Source organism: Ammospiza nelsoni, chromosome 14, assembly GCF_027579445.1.
Source record: "Ammospiza nelsoni isolate bAmmNel1 chromosome 14, bAmmNel1.pri, whole genome shotgun sequence".
Classification (NCBI taxonomy): domain Eukaryota; kingdom Metazoa; phylum Chordata; class Aves; order Passeriformes; family Passerellidae; genus Ammospiza; species Ammospiza nelsoni.
The window spans coordinates 9,405,784-9,418,373 of NC_080646.1; the positions used below are offsets into that span (position 1 = coordinate 9,405,784).

At 40.1% G+C, this 12,590-nt stretch overlaps 1 protein-coding gene across 1 annotated transcript in view; it reads right to left on the reverse strand.

Annotated features, from left to right (window-relative positions):
• Positions 1-12,590, reverse strand: part of ADAMTSL3 (ADAMTS like 3) — a 169,199-nt gene that overhangs the window by 139,420 nt on the left and 17,189 nt on the right. The window lies entirely within an intron of this gene.

Here is a 12,590-nt window from a genome sequence, read left to right on the forward strand (position 1 = left end):
CGTGCTGGGCCAGCAGCATCTCCCTGCACTGGAGGTCTCCAGCAGCCCAGACATGCAGCAAATGTTATTCACAGACTTTCCTGCCCTTACTCCTCCTGCATTTAACACTGCCCTGAGAAGCCAACTGGTTTGTATACTAGAGAAAATAAGCAATCATCTTTTGAATGCAGAATGAATATTGAGTCCAGCTGTGTAATGAGGACAGGGCAAGGAGATGAGCATTCGCTTCCAAAAGGTTGAAACCTTTCAGGGAAGAAAAAAAGGCCTGAAATGTGCAAGTTACTGCTGGACATTTACCCATGAATAAACTTAATAAATAGGGGTGTAATTAAACAGTATATGTATTGACATTTACACAGCAATTTCACATGAAAGCTGGCAGCTGCCATCACCCAGTTTCTAGACTCTTGGCTAGAACTGTACCAAATATAGGTGCCAGCTAACAGGAGATTCCTAAAGCAATCACAATTTAAAGCAGTTTGTGGTGGAAAACGAAGGTAAGACCCACTGCACTTTCTCTCTTGCAGTAAGTTCAACTTCTGAAGCTCACAAGTTATCTCAAAAAAAGCAGATGGCATGTCATTTGCAGGATGGTCTGGAGAAGCTTACAGGGCTTTTGCTGACTCTGTTGAGAGCTGTCAGCATCTCGGACTGCAAACCCCATCAGTCATGACAGCATCAGATTAACATACTTGGTTGAAATCAAGCAGTCTTCATGCAAACTAGAAATAGCTTGCAAAGGACATGTCTAGACTGGGGTAAAGGTCACGTTTCAGCAAGCAAGACTGAACAAGACTGTAAAGAGGATTTTTTCATCAGTCCTACATAGGAGTAATTCATATTCACACCATATTATCCTTACATTTCTATAAAGCTTATTACAGCAGAGATCTCCTTTTTACTCTTCAGCCAACTGCCCTCATTGATGCACAATTAAGTAATAAAATATGAAGAACAAATCCACGTTTGGTAACAACAGTTCCCCATAAGGCCACGAGAAGAGGCCTGCAGTGCTGCCTGCTGCAGAGCCTGAGCTGATGCAAGCCCTGACACGAGGCACAGCCCAGACACAGAGGGGCTGACATAATCTGGCATCCTTCCCCTGCTTCCACTGGGCTGTCACAGACCTCTGCGAGGGAACACGGCAGTGATGTCATCCCGGGATTTCAGCGCTGGGCTAATGAAGAGAGAGACGCATTCTAAACCTCAAGTGGCCTGGCTTAAAGTACTTAGCATTTCTACCTCGGTTTTGCCAGGTGTAAAACAATTACAACACCTACTGACCTATCTTAACAGTGCATTGTTTAGTTTATATTCTGTAGAACACTTTGGAAAATAATCCTGTTAAGTGCTAGTGATTAATAACAATATTTTTGGAAGATTTTCCTAATTTACAGGCAGGAGAGAATCAAAATTAGCCCACTATATCTCTTAGCTATTGGATATATCATACTGTTGCCTAATCTCTCATAAACAAATTTGTCAGTAGGATACAGAGCAGTAAACTTGTTTGCATGTCTCATCTTTGTAGTTTAAACATTTAAAATATAAAGTCTTTGGACACTAATCAGTATTATGCTTTGAATATAAAACATGCCAATATTTGAAGCTGAAACAGCAATTTGAAAAGCATAACAAGAAAAACTAGGGGTTTCTAACACACATTCCATTTTCTTGTGAAAAGCTCATGAGCAGTTAGGCACTTGAGGAGAAGAGGAATGCTTGCTAGATTCAGGCAAGCAAAACCTGGATTCCAAGCATGGAAAATTCAATGTAAAATGCAGATATTTTATAAGGTTACACAGGAGGTTACAATGGAAACTGATTGTCAGCTGCAGCAATAGGTACTGCTACCTGTCTGGTATAAGTCAAGTAGGAAAGAATGCAGCCAAGCACTTAATTAAAAACAAACAAACAAAAAAAAACAACCACTAAGAACACACTATCAGCTGTCATAGCAAACTGATGTTGAAACCAATGACTTGCATCTGATAAACAACCCAAACTGAAAAGTTAATTTTTAAAAAAATCAAATCTTCAAATGTTCAAAGAACTCTTTTTTTTATCCACTCACCAAAGCAGCAGAAAAATATTTTTAGCACCTAGATGCAGGCACCTCCAAAGAGGCTGCATGTTCCCAATGCACTTTCATTCATACATTGTACTGAACACAAAATAGAATGTTTCCACTTGGTCCATTTTATTCCCCACTGAGGAATCCACCAATGCTCCTTATGAGGCTTTTATATTTCTATGGGCACTTTGGCTTAAACATAATTCAAATTTCAACACTCCATGGGTTTATAGTATATTTGAGATCATCTCTGAATGACTTAGCTAATCTGATATAAATTCATGTTTTAAAGTAAAGACTATAAGTGCAAGTTTCAGAAAACAATTACATTTCATGCTAGTGCTTTAGGTCTGTTTAATGGCCAGTTTAATCTCAACAGCTTTAAATTAAATGTGTCAAGTTACAAGTACACTTAAGATTTAAAGCAGGCATTTTAAACCAGATTTTATGATCTTAAGCATATGAAGACAGTAGAGGGTGATAACATAGCCAAAGCAGATATAATACTAATCACTACATAAAATTCACTGACATTAATATATCATGCAGCAAGGAAGTACATATTACCTACTGACAAAAAAATAAATATAAAAATTGGAAACAGAACAGTGTTTGAAAATCTTCCTGGTCCGTTAGGACATGTAACTTATTAGTCAGAAACTGAAAAAATAAGGCCTTCCATGCTACATCTTTCCAGCTATGTGATCAAGGAGAGCTGTCCTGATCAGCAGAAGGGGGAAGTGTGAAAGGCACTGGGTTTATTCCAGCCTTTATTATGCTGGAGCACAGCTTTGATGCCAGCTGTGATTGCTGCCTCACTCACCACTCCCCACCTGAGTGCTGAAAGACCAAATTACTCTTCCACTTTCAACTGCACAAGACACAAAGAGCTGCCTGTATGCAAGCTCTGGCTTTTAGATCTCCTTCCACCAAGAGCTGCATGTTGCCTCTGCTGCTGCAGAGTTTCATTGCTCTGTAGAACACTGACTAGAAGCTGCTGGAGTTGAGGATTTTATTTTATTTTTGAGAGTCAGAGGGATGGTCACTGAGTGCTTCCCAGCCAAAGCTGCCATTAGCAAGGCTGGGAAGGACTGAGCTCCCAGTGACTGAGCAGGAGGTGCTGCTGGGGCACAACTTCTGGTTTGTGTGACCCAAAATGAATCCCTGTGGCACATTCTGAAACCACCACACGATGCAAAGTACTGCTCTTGAACTGCTCTTTATTTCCTTAAGACCCAGGATTCATGTCAGCTATTTTCATCCAGCTTACTTAAAATTATCAAATCACTAAACTGTAGAGTTTTCCATTACTAAAAATTATAAATATTAATCATTGGTCATTCCTTTCAAGTTAGAGAGCAATAATTTCATCCAAGGATTTAAACTGCCATTGTAATTTCTGATAAATTAAAAATCTGGTTTAGTCTACAGTTCTTGGAGATAATTTGATACTAAGGCCAAGACAAAGCTCAACCAAACCTCATAATGGCATGCTACTATTCTACTTAATCACAGCCACGAGGAGACTTGAAAGGAATTGTTCCATGTTTACATGTAGACAGCGGCAGCTTTAGAAAGAGAGCTTTCTATTAAATCTGAGCTGTGAAGGTCAAGAAAATGAGAAAACAGAGGTGTAATAGCTCAAAGAAATTATCTGAACATAATTAGAAATAAAACATTAATATTTCAGGTACAGAGGAATTTTTAATTTTAGATTTTCTTGGCACCAATGACCACATACAGAGAAAAGTAAGAACTCTTCCTTTTATGTACCCTTAATACATATAAACATTACCTACACTTAAATCAGTCATTCCATAATTAGGCCTGTGTCCTTGCTAAAATTGGGAGCATAAGGAGAGCAAACTGAAGTAATGCAGAGGAAAGATTCAAAATTATCTATTCCAAATGCTGAAAATTACAAATGCCATGTTCTTCCTGAAACTGCCTCAATATCTTACTTCTAAAAAGAAACACAGACAAAAGATAAAAGGTCCAATCAACAAAAGATTTACAGTTATGCACAAGTGCACTACCCTGCCCAAAATAAATTCTGTAAAGAAAAGAGAAATACAGTGAAGGCAGTTTGCTTTCCATAGTTTTGTGGCTCTTTTATTAGTTCTTGTTGGAAGTGGAAAATGGGCAGCATTCATTTCCAAAATCATTGTTTTAGGGGGGGAAAAAAGACAAGAAAAGCAAAATGAGAAAAATTATCTGCATTCTTAATGACTTGCAAATACATGTTTGTCAGATTAATATGCACAGCAAGTCCAATCATATACCAAAATGTGTGTATTCCCATTTAATTCAAGTTAAATATGTGTCTCCTGAGCTGCTGCAGCATTTGATTTACGCCCCAGGGAAGTAATATACCAGCTAAGTAGCAGTTTAGTTTAATGGATTTTCAAGGACTCCAATACAAAAATGTTAGATTGAGCACTGCACTGCAGCTTCACCACAACATGAGAAAGTGTATTTCCAGATAAACAATGTCACACTAACAGTTCAGAACCTCAGCTATCTCCAGAGCAAGCAATCCTGATGAATAAACATCTAGTAAGGGTCAGATTAGCTTTTGTCATGGCCAAGATCTACAGAAACAGCTTCCTAATGCTAGACACTCTGAAACATTTAAAGACCCTGCAAGGGAACTGAGTTTCCACAGCAGCTGCCAGCAGCTCAGCATTTCTGCAGACCAGGCCAATTATTTAATTATTAATATTAAACTAAGAGGCCAGCATTTCAAATCAGAATTAAAGTATAAATGTCATTTCTGCTAGAAAAATGAAAGAGGACTTGGCCGAACTGAAGTCAAGCACTTCATAGAAGAATCATGAAAGAAAATTTGGCTGTCAGATTTCATCAGGGAAGTCACAACTGAGACAATCTGAAACACTGAGTCTAAAGCTCTGCTGGGGACTGAACTAGAGTGGGAGACTCAGGGATTGTTCTTCCATGTTCATTCCATATTAAAAACAGACTTAAGACATGTCTGATTAAACCCAAATCTAATGATTTTTTCCTCTCATCTCTCATTCTAGGCCTGCTCGAACACGAAGAAATAAAACAAGCTTGGAAAAATGTGTCTCTGAGTTGAAGATACATATAAAGATAAGCAAAAGACAATTCTTAAGTATTTTGGATAAGCCACCATTTTTCCAACACAGTAAAACACTGCCAGCAAGCAACTCAGAAACTGATAGCTCAGCTATTGTTTGAAGTGCCTATCACTGAAAATGAACCTAAGCTGTAGCTGTAATCATATTCACAGCTGCAAGGAAGGCACTGCCTGCATCACCTCTGCTGCTCAAACCACCCTGCGCCCGCTGGAGCGCTCGGAGCCGTTCCAGTGCTGGAATGGGTTTGAGATCACGTCACCAGAGCTAAAGTGCTCAGCCTAAACCTCTCTGCAGGCTCTCAGTTTGTACAGCTTCAAGCCAGCACTGAAACAGCAAGAACAATGGAGAGCATTTAGTTTTTTAATTAAGATCCTGTCTTTCAGTCTTTTCAAAAGGACATTTTTACCACCATGTTCCTTGATTAAATGTAAATACATTTTCTTTGGCATAGCTTGGGCTGCAGGCTGAGATCAACACATTCTGAGATCTTTTTCTGCACCCTCTAAAATTTATACTAGTGATTAAGCTTTTGGATATTTATCAACAATTACTTATGTTTTCTCTTGTTATTGTCTGGCTAAAAGATTAAACATTTCACTGAAAGGCTGCAGCAGTATTTAGCCAAAACTTCATTTATTTTCAAAACCCAGCTTAAATATCAACTTCACTTCATATTTTTAAAAGAAATATTTCTAAAAGAAATATGAACCCTGAAATTTTCCTACTTCCAGTGAAGCTTCTTCTAAACACTGTGTTAGGCAGACTCTGCCTTCTTTCCAAAGAATTGATCAGATGTGCCTAAAATTTGCTGTAAAAAGAGCAGCACCAGCACCTGAAGCTGCTCCCAGTGATATCAGTGGCAAAGTTCTCAGGGACCCTCCCACAGAACCAGGGCCCAAATCCAGGTGCAGCAGGACAGCATCCCTTGCAACACAACAACTGTAGGTCTGTGAGCAGCACTGCTTGCTCAGGTCTCTCTAGTTTTGTATAAATAAGAGCCAAGGGGCAAAATTCAGCACCCAGAGAAGATAACCTTAAAAGCAGTTCACTTCCAATTACTGTCAGAAAGTCAGTGACTGTGGATCAGATCCTGCTTTCAAAATATGCAATACCCAATTATTTCTCCAAGTCTTTAGCTTAGCCTTGGGGAATGGGTAAGGGGCACAGGTATGTTTAAATCCAAGAGAAAAGAAATTTTATAGCATCTAGATAAAACAATCTACACTGGTGAGTGAAGATTCCACCTGCATGTTCCCCAAAGCTTGTGCTTTGAGGGCATGGAAATAGTTGGAGGATGTTTTCAACCTTTTTTGTTTAAGATTGAATCCCCTTTATCAACTCTCCTCTGTGATGAAACAGTGAAAGGAAGGAATATCTGGAAATGAGACAGAAAATAGCATTTCACTTAAACCCCTTCTAAAAATCGTGCAAGACAGACTAAAGACAGTTTAACAGGACAAAAAAATAAAATAAAACAATAATAATCATGATTAAAAATGCACAAAACAAGGGATGCCCAGTGTAACTGCTCTGTATTTGCTGACTGATGCCCAGCCAGTCCCTGAGTATTAGCCACCCATCCCTGGCTAATTTTCCACAGTTTTATTGTTTAGTTTGTTCCCACCCAGCATGGGATATCCCAGTGGCCACTTGGACTCCCCTGTCCTGGCTGTGCCCCCTCCCAATTTCTTGTGCAGCCTCCTGGCTGGCAGGACAGTGTAAGAAGATGGGAAGTCCTCAGCTTAGTGAAAGTACTGCTCAGCAGCAACCAAAACACCATTATTCTCATCCTAAATCCATAATACAGCACTACACCAGCTACCAGGTGGAAAATTAACTCCACACAGCCAAATCCAGGACATTTTGTTAGTGTCCTTTATCACGAACACCACGTGTGAAGGATTTATTTGTTGTTAAAAAAAGGAAACTCACAACCCTGCTTGTCTGTGATCCCAGTTACAGGTCCAGTTACAAACTGGAGGAGACTGGGACCATAATCTTTGAGGAACTGCAGATTTCTTCACAACAGGCAAGGAAGAAGAATAGTTTAAGGCTATGTAGGATTGCTGTCAGAAGCAGCTGGACTATACAGCTCAACAAATCAACACATGCACTGAATGAAGATTCACGTTGCTTAAGGAGCAAAGGAAAGAACCAAATGAAATGAGAAAGGACACAGGGTCATTCCTTTAATGGGTGGAAGAAGCCTCTACCATGAAGGGCCAAGACCCCTAGGCACTAGCACAGACCTCAGGATTACTCAGTAAAACCACAAAATATTGATGAATAGAGGCCTCATAAGAAGAACAAGAAGCTGTAGAAGCCTAATCCTTTCCTAGTGAGATAAACAGCACCCAACTGGCTTGCAAGACCAACATCCCCCTTTTCTAATAAATTACTCCCTCTTCATTGCCTTGCCCAGTATCCACACTGGATAACTACTCTAATAGTGCTGAAGAAATGTTTAAATAAAAGGTGTGAATGCTCCTAGGTAACCAAAAGTTGCAGTTTAACAAAAATCCTCCTAAAAACTAACATAAAGCAAAAATTCTGGACAGGTGAAAATTCATGCACCATTTTGTTAACAATTCTACACAGCACTTGTGAAATGCCTCTTTGTTTTCACCTGGCCACAGTGACATGCCCACACTGGTGTGACAGCAGGACTCAGGATTTAAGGAAAAATCCCTTCCACTTCATATGACCAACTTTTCTTCATGCATGTCTCAACACCCCAAGAAAGACAATAAAAGTGGTAGCAATTTGTGTATTTATATGTGAGCAAAATGGAACCTAGTCCACTGTTGGGCACAGCAAAAGAGTCTTAGCACCATCAGGAAAAACAGGAAAAGTGTGAGGGAATGCAAGACTTCTCACAATACTTAGCTCCCACACAGTATAATATACAGAACTAAAAAATACACTTAATTCTTATATATTCCAGTATTATTCTATTATTCGTCAAGACATATTATGTGACTCAAAGTTGTCAATATCCTCATTTACAATGGCCACTCTCAGGAGAGTCTGGGACTTCTGACTCAGATTTTCCCAATGCTTTTTAATTTAAATTATAACCTTAATGTTATTAATGTTATGTTATGTTAGTATGATTATTTATATTTAATTTCCTTTTGAGTTTTTTTCTTTAATAGTGATATAATTTGAACTGACACAGTACCATGCTTTTCATATACTTCACTTGAAATTGTGCCTGAGGGCAGTGAAATTCTCATCCATAAGCTGTGTGAAGAAAAAAACTCTGGCACTCAGAAGCCAAACACCTGCTAGAGCTAGTGGCAGATCCAGATTTTTAAGAGAATTCCTGTTGCATAATGAAAACACAAAGAAGGGAAATGTGTGGGGTGATGGAATGGTATTAAAACCACAGCACTTAGGGGGAAAAAAAGACTCCTAAGCCACTATACACTGCAGAGCTAAATGCTGAAGATTCTGGCATTAAGGCTGTTCGTGGGTGCAGTTAAAACCAGAGGCTTTTGTCACGTGAGGAAACCTGAACAGTGACTCCGTCACATATTGCAGGGCACTGCCACGCCTTCCACTGCTCATGACAGAGCTTTCTCCCGACCCTCAGTCTCTGTACATCTGCTTCTGATTCAGGTGGCAGGGACAAATTGGCAAGTATTCAGCCCCCAGGAAAGGCTGCCCTAGCATTAGTGATCTTTCTTCATTGCATGCTGTTTATACAATGTTGTCATCAGCAACAGTGTGATGTTTAAAATGAACTAAACAGGTAGATGAAATGGATGAAATTGCTCTGCTACTGTAAATGACGGCAAATTCTCATCACAAAAATTGACCTGGAAACAGGCAAACTCTCAGCCACCAAGAACTGGAATAATTCATCAGCATGAAAATACATCTTTTGCACAGCTCCAAGATCAAATAGCCCAAAAATCAAGCAGGAGAAGCCAAAGGGCATGCAACTAATCAACTTGGACAGATCAGGAAGAGAGAAAGCTGCTGATAATCAATATCTGCCAATAAAAAGCTTCTCAATGACTGAACAGTTCCTGTGGGTGCCACAGGAGAGCTTGGCTAACACTGCTTTTCATCCACCCTCCTCAGCAGAGCCCCAGGAGCACCTGCTACCATCTTATCAACATTTCTTTAAAGAGGGGCTGCATCCCAAAATTCTGCTCACAAAGACAGACCACCCTGAATAGGAGTGCAAATATTCAAAGTGGTTCTCCTCCCTGTTGCCTCTAGCTGATGAGTCCTCTCTCACCTGGAAGAAACCAGACTGCAGAGAAATGCCCCAGCCAGATGTTCACTCCCAGGCTCACTTAGGATTTCCAACAGCTCAGCACACAAATGCTTTTAACATATGGTGAGGAAAATGTGATTTTTCCACTGCTAGTTTTCCACTACTTCTGATAATTTTAGAGATATTAACCCAGTTCTTTGTCTACTCTTCTTTCTCCATTGCAATGAGTCCCTTTGCAGGGTTTATGGACTGAGCAGCCTTGCACATTGAGTTGGTCAGGCACATTTTCACAATAAGGAAGCAGTTAAATGGTCATGGTTCTGCTGGAGGAATGTTGGTTTAAGGCTATTAATAAGGCACATGAGGTGAATGCCTTTCAGCCAAGCGCCCTCCACGTGTGCACACCTGTTTCAGCACGATTTTAAAGAGAAATTCCCCAAAGAAACTGTTCATAGCACGCAGCTTTTAACTCTCAAGCACATTTCTGCAAATACTCAAAAGGTTTGAAGCTTTTTGTGCTTTACTGGTGTCAGGAATTCTGATACACCAACCATGAGGCAAAGCATGCTACTCCATAGTAAACCATTTTTCCTTAAGAAATTACTTTTGTCTTACCATTTGTCTGCCATTGACATTATTGACAGTGGCTTCCAGCATCATCATTCCCACCTGATGTGCTACTGCTGAAATGGCTTCCCAGACTGAGGCCCACTGCTCAAACACTGCAACTCACTTCTCCAAGCACTCTAATTCAGCTACATTTAAATCTCAGCTTAACTATTCCTTATGTCCAGTGATGCCAGTCTTGATATTTATGATCCATCCATTTTTCAGCTTCCTCTCACTTTTTGCAAGGGAGAAAGGGTGGTCATTCAAGTGTATTCCATCTTTCTCTCTTGCCAGTGAAAGCATCTCAAGCAGAGCAAGGTTTTAACTGTGTGCTGTACTGAGCCAGACACACTATGCAGCACTAGAAATTAAATGCTAACTAGAAAAAGGTTCAACAGCAGAACAAGAACCAAATAATGCAGCTGTGTAAGAGGACAAAGCATTAGTCTGAAGATTGTTGCCTCCCTGGTCACAACTCATTTACCAGCACTAACTGACAGCATTTCACGTGTATGCTCACTAATAAGCCACTACTTAGATTACTCTGCTTTAGCAGCAAACCCCAGAGCAATTAAAAGCTCACATGACAGGCACTGCAGGCATCTGTTCACTGACAACTGTTAAGACTAATGGTCATTAGTTTAATGACTCATTTTTATTCTTCTCTACAATGTGTACAGTAATGCTGGAGGACTGATACGGCAAAGGGGAAAGGGCTCTTACTGAGGTGAGAAAAGATAAACACAGGCCCTGCTGCTGGAAAGAATGAAATAAATCCTCTGAATGAAGCAGAATTGCTGAAATGTTAAAAGACACAGCTGAGCAAGTCAGACATAAAATGAAAATAGAAACTGCTAATTCAGAACAGGGTGCCTGCTCTAATCAGGATAGTTTCAACACTACAACTTTATCACCCCTCTTCCATGTCCAGCAAGGAAATTTTGTTAAGAAATTTTAAAATGATCCAGGTGATTACAGAAAGGCATGAAGGATAAAAAATGGACAGCACTTAGGAACATCTGTAATTCAAAGGCAAGCCATTGTCTAGAGTTTTGGAATTTAACAAGTAATGATGCCCTATTAAATGTTCTGCATTTTCTTTAAATATTTTAAGCACCAAGTGTCTTCCTTGTGATTGATCTTATAATATAGTAATTTTAGTCTTCTAATGGCCAGTATTTCAAATGCAACAAGTAGCAAGTAGAAGTGAGTGAAAGAGTCATCACAGAAGGAGCACAGAAAGATGGGCCCTGTGATTGTATTTATCTTGTATTCTCATTCTAGCAGCTGGGTGAATTCCTGCTCTCAGTGTGCACTGCTCTGGGAACTTGGCCCCCACGTCCACAGCACAGATTTGCCAATACATACCACCTGCACTCGGAGGGAACGGAAGACCTTCCTGTGGAGGAATATCTTCCCATCCTGTGTGGGTGTACAGGAGCAGATGTGGATGCACAATGGATGGTTCCCAGGACAGATGAGCTGAGACAGGTCATAAGTCATGCACTGCTTTCCAATTATGATTGTCTTTCTACAGGAAATTTAACAGGATAATTTTACTCTGGAACATGGCTCTGGAGTTTATGATGGCATAGCAGATGGACAATAGGATAAATGGTCATTTCCTTCTCTTTACCAGCAGCTTGAAGTAGGTAACTGGAGGAAGTGATAATTTTTCAGCAGGTACCAAGTTACTGCCATTTCACTGAACCTACCAGCATCAGCATCTGAACTTAGAGATCCACAGCTGGATAAAAAGCACAGGTTGTCAGTTAAGCTACTGAAAACTCTCCTGATTGAACAATAAAGGCTGTGGAGGGACTGACTCTTATTGCTGCTGCTGGTACAATCAAATCTCTCAACACATTTACATTGCACACAAAATGAGCAATCAGCTCTAAGTGCCATGGACATCCTTTGAAGGCCACTCATTTGGCCTCTCCTGCTCCAGCCAAGTGGAAAACCACTGTTTTCCTTAGAAGTAGGATGACTGCTAAGGAAAAGCTTTTCAAAAGTAGCTTTTATGCACGGAATTGTAAAAGAGTACACGTAATCTTGGGTTTTCCCCTTGACCTTATCTTTTGAAAAACTGTCATGCCTCTTGTAGGACATGGGATAATCTGCTCAGTACTTTTAGAAGCAGCAAGGGCCAGGGGAAATGTGGAGTCCCCAATACATGCCTCATGTCCAACCAGTGGTACAAGATCACCTACTCTTGTATACCTAGCAGCTGCTCTTTTACCACTACCATTTGCACTTAAGGTTAGACAGAATAGTTTAATTTTAAAGATTTACAGAGGGGCACTATTCCTACAGAATATTTTTCAACTATTCCTGAGCACTTTTGGAAGGTTCTATGGCAATAACCTCCCCTGAATTTTCTTATCCACAGTCAGCTCTTAGTTTGCCAGTACAAGCTAATGTGAGCTCGGAGGCCAACCCTAACAGCTCAGTATCTGAAGCTTTAGCATGGTTCCAGATTCTCATATGTTTGTCTTTAGCATTCTAAGACTTTTCAAAATACAGACAGAATCCAAGAACAATGGACTGTGCAAAGGGA